At 44.0% G+C, this 10,604-nt stretch overlaps 1 protein-coding gene across 5 annotated transcripts in view; it reads left to right on the top strand.

Moving 5' to 3' along the window:
• Window positions 1–10,604, top strand: part of sobpa (sine oculis binding protein homolog (Drosophila) a) — a 306,669-nt gene that overhangs the window by 74,899 nt on the left and 221,166 nt on the right. The window lies entirely within an intron of this gene.

Below are 10,604 nucleotides of genomic sequence, written 5' to 3'. Positions count from 1 at the left end.
TTAGCCAGTATTAGGAGGTGTTTTCTTATTATAATTCTTTGCCATTTGTTACTGGTGGTGTCCCTCTAAAGTAATGTGTCCTATAAAACAAATGTCTTATATGAAATGATTTTCTTGATCAAGACTCCATCCATGCTCAACCGTGAACTCAACCTTCAAATTGGCTTTCAGCATGTTTTTTTTAGGGATTTTGAATAAGGTTTTCACCAGTTTACTGTGGCATTTGAACATTTTAAAACCAGATTTGTTATTTCAATTGACATCTTGTAGTCATAGATACATGTTGTTCCTGCAGCTGTTTACTGCACTAATTCCCTTGTACATTTCCTGTTTGCTTGAATTAATCTAAAGAATATAAATGGCTGTAGATGTTACACATTGTTGCCACTTGTGAGACAATGGTCAAGGAAGTGAATATTTAAATTGGTGGACAGGGTGCTAATTAAGTGGACTGTTCAGTCCTCATTAATATTGAGCTTCTTGAGTGTTATTGGAATTGCCCTTGTTCAGGCAAGTGGGAGTATTCCATCACACTCCTGATGTTTACCTTGTAGGTGCTGGACAGGTTTTAGAGAGTCAGGAGGTGAGTTATTTGCTGGCCTCTACTCTGCTCTTGTAGCCACAGTGTATATATGTATATCTGGTCAATGACAATCCCCAGGATGTTGATAGCGGGAGAATCAGCAACAGTAATACCATTGAACGTCGAGGGAATATGGTTAGATTATCTCTTATTGGAGATTGCCACTAACAAATCTGTGCTGCCTTTCTTATGTAATCCCATTTGCTGGAAAGATTATTAATCTTGTGCTGAATTATCAAATTATTTCTAGGAATTACTATTTTTCTGGGAAGTTCTCAATCACTGATGTTAAATGTGATTTATTCTTGCCAAGTAGGGATTGAGAGATAAGCTGAGAGATAAGTATAAATTGATGGGTTGAATTCTGACAATGGGTCAGGGCATAATAGCATTTCCTGTTTCCCTGACAAAAATATTGTTTTTTATGCTAATAAATCTCAGAAACCTATTGGACTCTAACTCTTCAGTAAAGAATGAGTGTCTAGGTGCTTCCATCAGTTTACAGCATGATTTTTATTGTTCCAAATGTTGCTATTATTAATTATTACAAATGATGTGCTGCTATTTTGCAGTCGTAATGTTGTAACACACCTGTTGAATATGTAGTTTACTGTGTATCCTGTAATTGTTATATAGGATAATGATTCTTGAAGGGATTACTGTTAGATATTGAATTAAACTCCACCAAATTTAACAGTGTTATACAATCTTGAGTAGCAACTTTATGAGAGTAGTTCTGGATCTGGAAAGGGGCAGATGTATCAGTTATCTCTTCTCAATAACAATTGTCAACTTCTCAGTAAATGACTAGCTAATGTCATTTGTACCAGATTGCTATCATGTAATAACCTAGATCTTAAGACCATAAGACTGTAAGATATAAAAGCAGAATTCGGCCATTTGTCCCATTGAATTTGCTGTGCCACTCAAACATGGCTGATGTTTATCAACCCCATTCTCCTGCCTTCCCCCCATAACCCTTGACTCCCTTGCTGATAAAGAACCTATTTATCTCTGCCTTAAAGACACACAAAGACTTGGCCTCCACAGCCTTCTGCAGCAATGAGTTCCACAGATTCACCACCATCTGGCTGAAGAAATTCTCCTCAAGTAACTAAGACTCAGCTGTGGTTGATGCCCTATCATTGGAAATCGAATAGGCCCTTTGTGGGAAGGAAATCTTCTTTCCATTCCTGTCGTCACTGAAGCACTTTCAGATGACAGAAATCAGTGGAATTTGCATGTAGAAGCAAAGACTGGCAACAAGAATGAGCAATGCAACTCATTGAAGAATCGTTAACTGTTCAGGCAGCAAAACTACCTGTAAAACAAATTATCATTGCTGATTTGAGTTTGATGTCAGAGGATGAGATGAACAAGTTTAGGAGGAACATTTCAATTCTTCATCTTGAAAGCAGAATTTATCAGCACCAGTGGCAGAGATAATGCTAAGAAAGCAGCAGTTCTCCAGTACTGTGATTGAGGATGAGAAACTATCTGGTGCACCAGTACAACAGCACACCAGAGGGTGATTGTATACTCTTATGATTGATTTGATTTTTGATTGGAACAACGGTGAATGTGGAACAGAAAACAAAGCATAATGGTCGATACTTTTTTTTTCAAATGGAAAGCAGTTACCGGGGCATCCCATGGTGCTAAATATTAGGTCCCTTATGTTTGTTGTATATATTCATGATTTAGACTTAAACATGTTAGGCATATTTGGGAAATTTGCAGATAACACAAATTGTGTCATGTAGTTGATATCGAGGAAGATAGCGATGACTCCAGAATGACATCAATAATCAGAAAAATGATGAACGGAATTCTGTTCGTAGAAGATCAAGGTAATGCATATGGAAAGGGCAAACAAAGCAAGGGAATACACAATAGATGGAAGGGTATTAAGGGGGAGTAACTGACTTTCAGTGACCCTGTGTGCAGGCCCTTGAAAGTGGAAAGACCGATGGTTAAGGTGGTAAAGAAAGCAAACAGAAAACTTTCATTTATTGGATGAAGAATATAATAAAAAAAAAACAGGGATTTAGTGCCAGAGCTGTATAAGACATTGATTAAGTCGCAGCTGGAATGTTGTGTATGGTTCAGGCCACTGTATTGCAGGAAAGACATAATTGCTCTGAAAGAGTACAGATCAGATTTGCAGGAATGTTGTTGGGGCTTAGAAATTGCAGGAATGGGAAAAGATTCAGTAGGCTAGAGTTAAAGCAAAATACTGCAGATGCTGTAAACCTGAAACAAACACAGAGAATACTGGAATAACTCAGCAGGTCTGGCAGCATCTGTGGAGAGAGAAACAGAACTGTTCTCAAAAGAGTCATTCCCAGATTCAAAACCTTAACTCTGTTTCTCTCTCTGCAGATGCTGCCAGATCTGTCGAGTTTCTGCAACTTTTGCTGTGTTTGTCTGAAGCTGAAGACTGAATTGATAGAGGTTTATAAAACTATGAGGGGCCTAGACAGAGTAGACAGTAAAGACATGTTTCTCCGAGCAGAGAGGTCAATCAGGAGGGGGCACAGATTTAAACTGATTGGTGGAAGCATTAGAGAGGTGTGAAGGAAAATATTTTCACCCAAAGGGTAGCAGATGTCTGGAGTTAGCTGCCCAGTTTGTTGGTGGATGCAAAAGCCCTCAACCTGTTTAAAAAGTACCTGGATTTGCAGCTAAAGTATGGACTAGGTGCTGGAAGTTGGTGTGAGAACAGGTTGCTAGTTTTTCTTTGTTGGTTGGAGCAGAAATTATTTTTTCTATTCACTTGTGGGATGTGGGCATCGCTGGCTAGCCAGTATTTCTTGCCCATCCCTAGTTGCCCTTGAGAAGGTGGTGGTGAGCTGCCTTCTTGAACCGTTGCAGTCCTCTTGCTGTGGATTGACCCAAAATGCTCTTAGGGAGGGAATTCCAGGATTTTGACCCAGCGACAGTGAAGGAACGGTGATATTTTTGCAAGTCAGGATGGTGGCTTGGAGGGGAATTTGGAGGTGGTGGTGTTCCCATTTATCTGATGCCTTTGTCTTTCTAGTTGGAAGCGGGTGTGGGTTTAGAAGGTGCTGTCTGAGGATCTTTGATGAATTTCTGTAGTGCATCTTGTAGATAGTACACACTGCTGCTACTGAGCGTCGGTGGTGGAGGGAGTGGATGCTTGTGGATGTGGTGCCAATCAAGCGGGCTGCTTTGTCCTGGATGGTGTCAAGCTTCTTGAGTGTTGTTGGGGCTGCACTCATCCAGGCAAGTGGGGAGTATTCCATCACACTCCTGACCTGTGCTTTGTAGGTGGTGGACAGGCTTTAGGGAGTCAGGAGGTGAGTTACTCACCACAGTATTCCTTGATTCTGGCCCGCTCTTGTAGCCATTCTGTTAATGTGGTGAGTCCTGTTGAGTTTCTAGTCAATGATAACACCCAAGATGTTGATAGTGGGGATTCAGTGATGGTAATACCATTGAATGTCAAGGGGCGGTGGTTAGATTGTCTCTTATTGGTGATGGTCATAGCCTGGCATTTGTGTGGCGTGAATGTCACTTGCCACTCGTCAGCCCAAGCCTGGGTATTGTCCAGATCTTGTTGCATGTGAACATGGGCTGCTTCAGTGTCTGAGGAGTCACGAGTGGTGCTGAACATTGTGTAATCATCGGCGAACATCCTCACTTCTGTCCTTATGATGGAGGGAAGGTCATTGATGAAGCAGCAGAAGATGGTTGGGCCTAGGACACTACCCTGAGGAACTCCTGCAGAGATGTCCTGGAGCTGAGATGACTGACCTCCAACAACCACAACCATCTTCCTATGTGTCAGGTATGACTCCAATCACTGGAGAGTTTGCCCCCTGATACCCATTGATTCCAGTTTTGCTCGGGCTCCTTGATGACACACTCAGTCGAATGCAGCCTTGATATCAAGGACTGTCACTCTCACCTCACCTCTGGAATTCAGCTCTTTTGTCCGTGTTTGAACCAAGGCTGTAATGAGGTCAGGAGCTGAGTGGCCCTGGTAGAACCCAAACTGGGCGTCACTGAGCAGGTTATTGCTGAGCAGGTGCTGCTTGATAGCACTATTGATGACACCTTCCATCACTTCACTGATGATCAGGAGTTGACTGATGGGGCGGTAATTGGCCGGGTTGGATTTGTCCTGCTTTTTACGCGCAGGACATACTTGGGCAATTTTCCACATTGTCGGGTAGATACCAGTGTTGTAACTGTACTGGAACAGCTTGGCTAAGGGAGCTGCAAGTTCTGGAGCACACATCTTCAGTACTATTGCTGGAATGTTGTCAGGGCCAGTAGCCTTTTCAGTATCCTGTGTCTCCAACCGTTTCTTGATATCATGTGGAGTGAATCAAATTGGCTGAAGGCTGGTATCTGTAATGCTGGGGACCACTGGAGGAGGCCAAGATGGATTATCCACTTGGAACTTCTGGCTGAAGATTGCTGCGAATGCTTCAGCCTTGTCTTTTGCCCTGATGTGCTGGGCTCTTCCATCACTGAGGTGGGGTTATTTGTGGATCTCCTCCTCCAGTGAGTTGTTTAATTGTCCACCACCATTCATGACTGGATGTGGCAGGACTGCAGGGTTTAGATCTGATCCGTTGGTTGTGGGATCAGTTAGCTCTGTCTATCACTTGCTGCTTTCGCTGTTTGGCATGCAAATAGTCCTGTTTGGTGGTTTCTCCAGGTTGACACCTCATCTTCAGGTATGCCTGGTGCTGCTCCTGGCATGCCCTCCTGCACTCTTCATTGAACCAGGGTTGATCCCCTGGTTTGATGGTAATGGTTGAGTGGAGGATATCCTGGGCCATGAGGTTACAGATTGTGTGGGAGTACAATTCTGCTGCTGTTGATGGCTCACAGCGCCTCATGGATGCCCAGTATTGAGGTGCTAGATCTGTGCGAAGTCTGTCCCATTCAGCACGGTGACAGTGCCACACAACACGATGGAGGTTGTTCTCAATGTGAAGGCGGGACTTCGCTTCCACAAGGATTGTGCAATGGTCACTCTTACCGATACTGTCATGGACAGATGCGACTGCAGCAGGCAGATTGGTAAGGATGAAGTCAAGTATGTTTTTCCTTCTTGTTGGTTCCCTCACCACCTGCTGCAGACCCAGTCTAGTAGCTATGTCCTTTAGGAACCGACCAGTTCGATCAGTAGTACTGCTGCCGAGCCACTCTTGGTGGTGGACATTGAAATCCCCCACCCAGAGTACATTTTGTGCCATTGCCATCCTCAGTGCTTCCTCTAAGTGTTGTTCAACATTGAGGAGTACTGATTCATCAGTTGAGGGAGGATGGTGTGTGGTAATCAGCAGGAGGTTTCCTTGCCCATGTTTAACTTGAAGCCATGAGACTTCATGGGGTCCAGAGTCAATGTTGAGGACTTGCAGAGCAACATCCTCCCGACTGTGTACCACTGTGCTGCCCTTTTTGCCTGCCAGTGGGACAAGACATATCCAGGGATGGTGATGGTGGTGTCTGGGACGTTGTGTGTAAGGTATGATTCTGTGAGCATGACTGTGTCAGGCTGTTACTTAACTAGTCTGTGAGACAGCTCTCCCAATTTTGGCACTAACCCCCATATGTTAGTGAGGAGGACTTTGCATGGTCGACAGGTCTGTTACTGCTGTTTTCTTTTCCAGTGCCTAGGTCGATGCCAGGTGACCTGTCTGGTTATGATTGGCTGAAGGGCCTTTCTCTCTGTGCCATAGTTTCTAGGGTTCTAACATTACCAGCTGTCCAAGGAGAGAATGGTCTGAGAGAATTGTGACGCCTCCAGTTGCCTGTATTTGTGATGTCAGAGACTGGTGTGGAGTTGTGGCAGTGGTAAATGTAATTACATAGATGTGTGCATAAATAGTAATTATGGGGGAAAAAGCTTTAAGGGACATGTTGCATAAAGTAATGGTTCTGAAATGGTTCATGTTGGAAACTGCTTTAAGCTCCACCCAATCTGGTGTTGGGTGGGGAATTTGGGAAAATGCCTCAGGGTCTGGAAGGGGACAGATGTGCCATCTGTGTCTCTCAATCTTCATAGTAACAATGTCTAACTAACTCATGTAATTTGTACCGAGTTGCTATTATGCAGTAAACTACATCTTGGTGAGAGAAACCTATTCTTGTTTTGTCCTCTACCATTGTAAGTCAAATTGACCCTTCGACCCAGTCAAGGAGAAGGGATTTATTGTGGCATCTTTAATGCACATATACCACATATGATTATTCTAGTCATTAACATATTGGTCCTGTTATATGAGTTGGTTTTAATTTAAAATGTTTGTCATTACTTTGGCAAGTATTAAGAAGAACATCTTATAGAAGATATATAATAGCTTGAGAATTTCTACTGTTTGGGGTCTTTGATAAACATGTCTGAGAAAGTGGGAGCACAAGCATTTGGAGCTGCTGCAATGATTTTTAGCTTTTTAATGAAGCTTTGATGAAGATGTTATACAAATTAACAGCACAGACAACATATTGGAGCAGACAATTATGTCTTTGCAATTACAAAGCTGACAAGGTGTCATGCCAGATGATATGTTAGTATCATGCTATCTCATCTAATGAATCATTTCAGGTACTCAAGAATTGCTAATGTTCTTTAATAAGTTTTTCTTCATCTTGCACAATAGACGTAAGACCATAGATAGAATGCATTGGAGTTAAAAGGCACCTCCATATCTTAAATGCATGGACCAGGTCATATAGCATATCCGTGACCACTTGTGCACAGCAGCAGAGGAGATTCAGCAGGTCTGGGAAGAATCTGCGGCGAGAGGAACATAGTAAATGTTCTAAGTCCAATATGACTGCCCTCGGGACTTCAGATTCTGAGAGTCATGATGAGTTTCTCTAGCATTTTCTGTTTTTGTTTCAGATTCCCAGCATTTGCTTCTATTTTGCACACAGATTTTCAGACACTAATGTTCAGACAAGCTAAAAATAAAGCAGAACTATCAAAACCCTGCATCAATAAATGGGAGATGTGGTAAAACTAGTAATGCGGAAACAAAAGCTTCAGTTGTGAATTATGTGCAGCTCCAGTTAAAATTAAGCTTTTTTCTCAACATTTGCATCTGAATTTGCCTGGAGGTAGCTTGTGTCCCAATCACTTGGTTTGGCAAGGAGAATTGATCCACTGCAATATCATCTGAGGTTAGCAGTGGGGAGAGATGTTTTTGAATTTGTGCATAGCTACAGCTGTGATTGCTCACAGCAGGCCCACGTTTCGATCAATGCTGTGACATTCATTGGCTCAGAAGGCAGGAGGAAATACCACAGCATGATGCTGCAGCTGGTGATCTGTCCAACAATGAGCTATGACTGAGCAACAGATCCTTTGCCACTTTTTGAGATCTGAGTGCAGTAGCAGCTTTATTGAGAAGGATCTCCATGGGAACAGCAGAATATGCAAGAACGATTTCTATAAGAATGCTGCCTATGGTCTCTTTGGAGTTAGAGACAGTGGGTACTGCCTTCAGGTGCATGTTGCGTCCTTCCTCAATAATTTAATTTCAACTGTGTAATTGGTTGTGCAGAACAGGAATAAAAGCAGTGTTTCCCCATGCAGTGGTGATGACTTTTTTTCTTTTTATTTGCTTGTGGAACGTGGGCGTTGCTGGCTGGCCAACATCTATTGTCTGTGATAGTAGGAACTGCAGATGCTGGAGAATCCGAGACAACAAGGTGCAGAGCTGGATGAACACAGTAGGCCAAGCATGCCCTTGAGAAGGTGGTGGTGAACTGCCTTTTTGAACCACTGCAGTCCACATGCTGCAGGTTGACCTACAATACCCTTAGGGAGGGAATTCCAGGATTTTGATCCAGTGACAGTGAAGAAATGAGACTATCTTTCAGAACGATGAGTGACTTGGAGAGGAACTTGACAGTGGTGATGTTCCCATGTATCTACTGCTCTTGTTCTTCTAGATAGAAGTGGTTGTGGGTTTGGAAGGTGCTGTTTAAGGATCTTTGGTGAATTTCTGCAGTGCATCTCGTAGATAATACACTCTGCTGCTACCAAGTGTGGGTGGTGGAGGAAGTGGATGCTTGTGGATGTAGTGCCAATCAAACAGGCTGCTTTGTCCTGGATGGTGTCAAGCTTCTTGAATGTTGTTGGGGCTGCACTCATCCAGGCAAGTGGGGAGTATTCCATCACACTCTTGACTTGTGCCTTGTAGGTGGTGGACAGGCTTTGGGGAATCAGGAGGTGAGTTACTTCATGCAGGATCCCTAGCCTCTGATCTGCTCTTGGAGTCACTGTATTTAAATGGCGTGGCCAGTTGAGTTTTTGGTCAATGGTAACCCCTAGGATGTTGATAGTGGAGGGATTCAGTGATGGTCACCATGGAATGTCAAGGGGTGATGGTTATATTGTCTCTTCGTGGAGACGGCCATTGCCTGGCATTTGTATGGCACAAATATTACTACTACTGCCACTTGTCAGCCAAGCATGGATATTGTCCAGATTGTGTGCATTTGAAAATGGACTGCTTCAGTATCTGAGGAGCTAGGAATGGTACTGAACATTGTGCAATCATCAGTGAATATCCCCACTTCTGACCTTACGATGCAGGGAGGGTCATTGATGAAGCAGCTGAAGATGGCTAGGTCTATGATACTACCCTGAGGAACTCCTGCAGTGATGTCCTGGAGCTGAGATGACTGACCTCCAACAACTGTAACCATTTTCCTTTGTTCCAGGTATGACTCCAATCAGTGGAAAGCCTGCCCCTGATGCATATTGATTCCAGTTTTGCTAGGGCTCCATAATGCCACACTTGGTTGAATGTAAGATAACAAGGTGTACAGCTGGATGAACACAGCAGGCCAAGCAGCAAAAGAGGAGCAGGAAGGCTGACGTTTCAGGTCTAGACCCTTCTTCAGAAATGGGGGAGGGGAAGGGGGTTCTGAAATAAATAGGGAGAGAGGGGGAGCCTTCCTGCTCCTCTGATGCTGCTTGGCCTGCTCTGTTCATCCAGCTCTACACCTTGTTATCTCAGATTCTCCAGCATCTGCAGTTCCGACTATCTCTTGGTTGAATGTAGCCTTGATGCCTCATGCTGTCTCTCTCACAACACCTCTAGAATTCAGCTGTTTGTCCATGTTTAGACGAAGGCTGTAATGAAATCAGGAGCTGAGTGGCCCTGGTGGACCCCAAACTGGGCATCACTGAAAAAGTTATTGCTGAGCAGGTGCTGCTCGATAACACTGTCGATGACACCTTCCATCACTTTACTGATGATCGAGAGGAGACTGATGGGACAGTAATTAGCCGGGTTGGATTTGTCCTGCTTTTTGTGTACAGGACAATCCCGGGCAATTTTCCACATTTTTGGGTAGATACTAGTGTTGTAACTGTACTGGAAGAGCTTGGCAAGGAGAGTTGTTGTCATTAGCTCACTTGATGTCATGGAAATGACTTCATGGGCAGCTTCAGGTCATTGAACTACCTTTCAGTTTGTGGCTTCTCTGTCATCAAACTACCAGTGTTGGATGATGAAAGTAAAAGGTGTGCTTAATCGAAACTGAATGTCCTGCCTCAAAGAGACTGGAGACAGCAGTTCAGGAATAAAAATGTTTGTTGAGTAGTCAGTGTGCCACCCGGACTGAAAATCCTGAGATAACAAGGTGTAAAGCTGGATGAACACAGCAGGCCAAGCAGCATCAGAGGAGCAGGAAAGCTGACGTTTCAGGTCTAGACCCTTCTTCAGAAATGGGGGAGGGGAAGGGGTTTCTGAAATAAATAGGGAGAGAGGGGGAGGCAGATAGAAGATGGATAGAAGAGAAGATAGGTGGAGAGGAGACAGACAGGTCAAAGAGGCGGGGGTGGAGCCAGTACAAGTGAGTGTAGGTGGGGAGTTAGGGAGGAGATAGGTCAGTCCAGGGAGGACGGACAGGTCAAGGGAGCGGGATGAGGCTGGTAGGTAGAAGATGGGGGTGGAGCTTGAGGTGGGAGGAGGGGATAAGTGGGAGGAAGGACAGGTTAGGGAGGCGGGGCCCCACCCCCATC

Source organism: Rhincodon typus, chromosome 5, assembly GCF_021869965.1.
Source record: "Rhincodon typus isolate 14 chromosome 5, sRhiTyp1.1, whole genome shotgun sequence".
Taxonomy (NCBI): Eukaryota; Metazoa; Chordata; class Chondrichthyes; order Orectolobiformes; family Rhincodontidae; genus Rhincodon; species Rhincodon typus.
The sequence above is the reverse complement of the archived record's forward strand: the minus strand, read 5'-3'. Positions and strand labels throughout refer to the sequence as shown.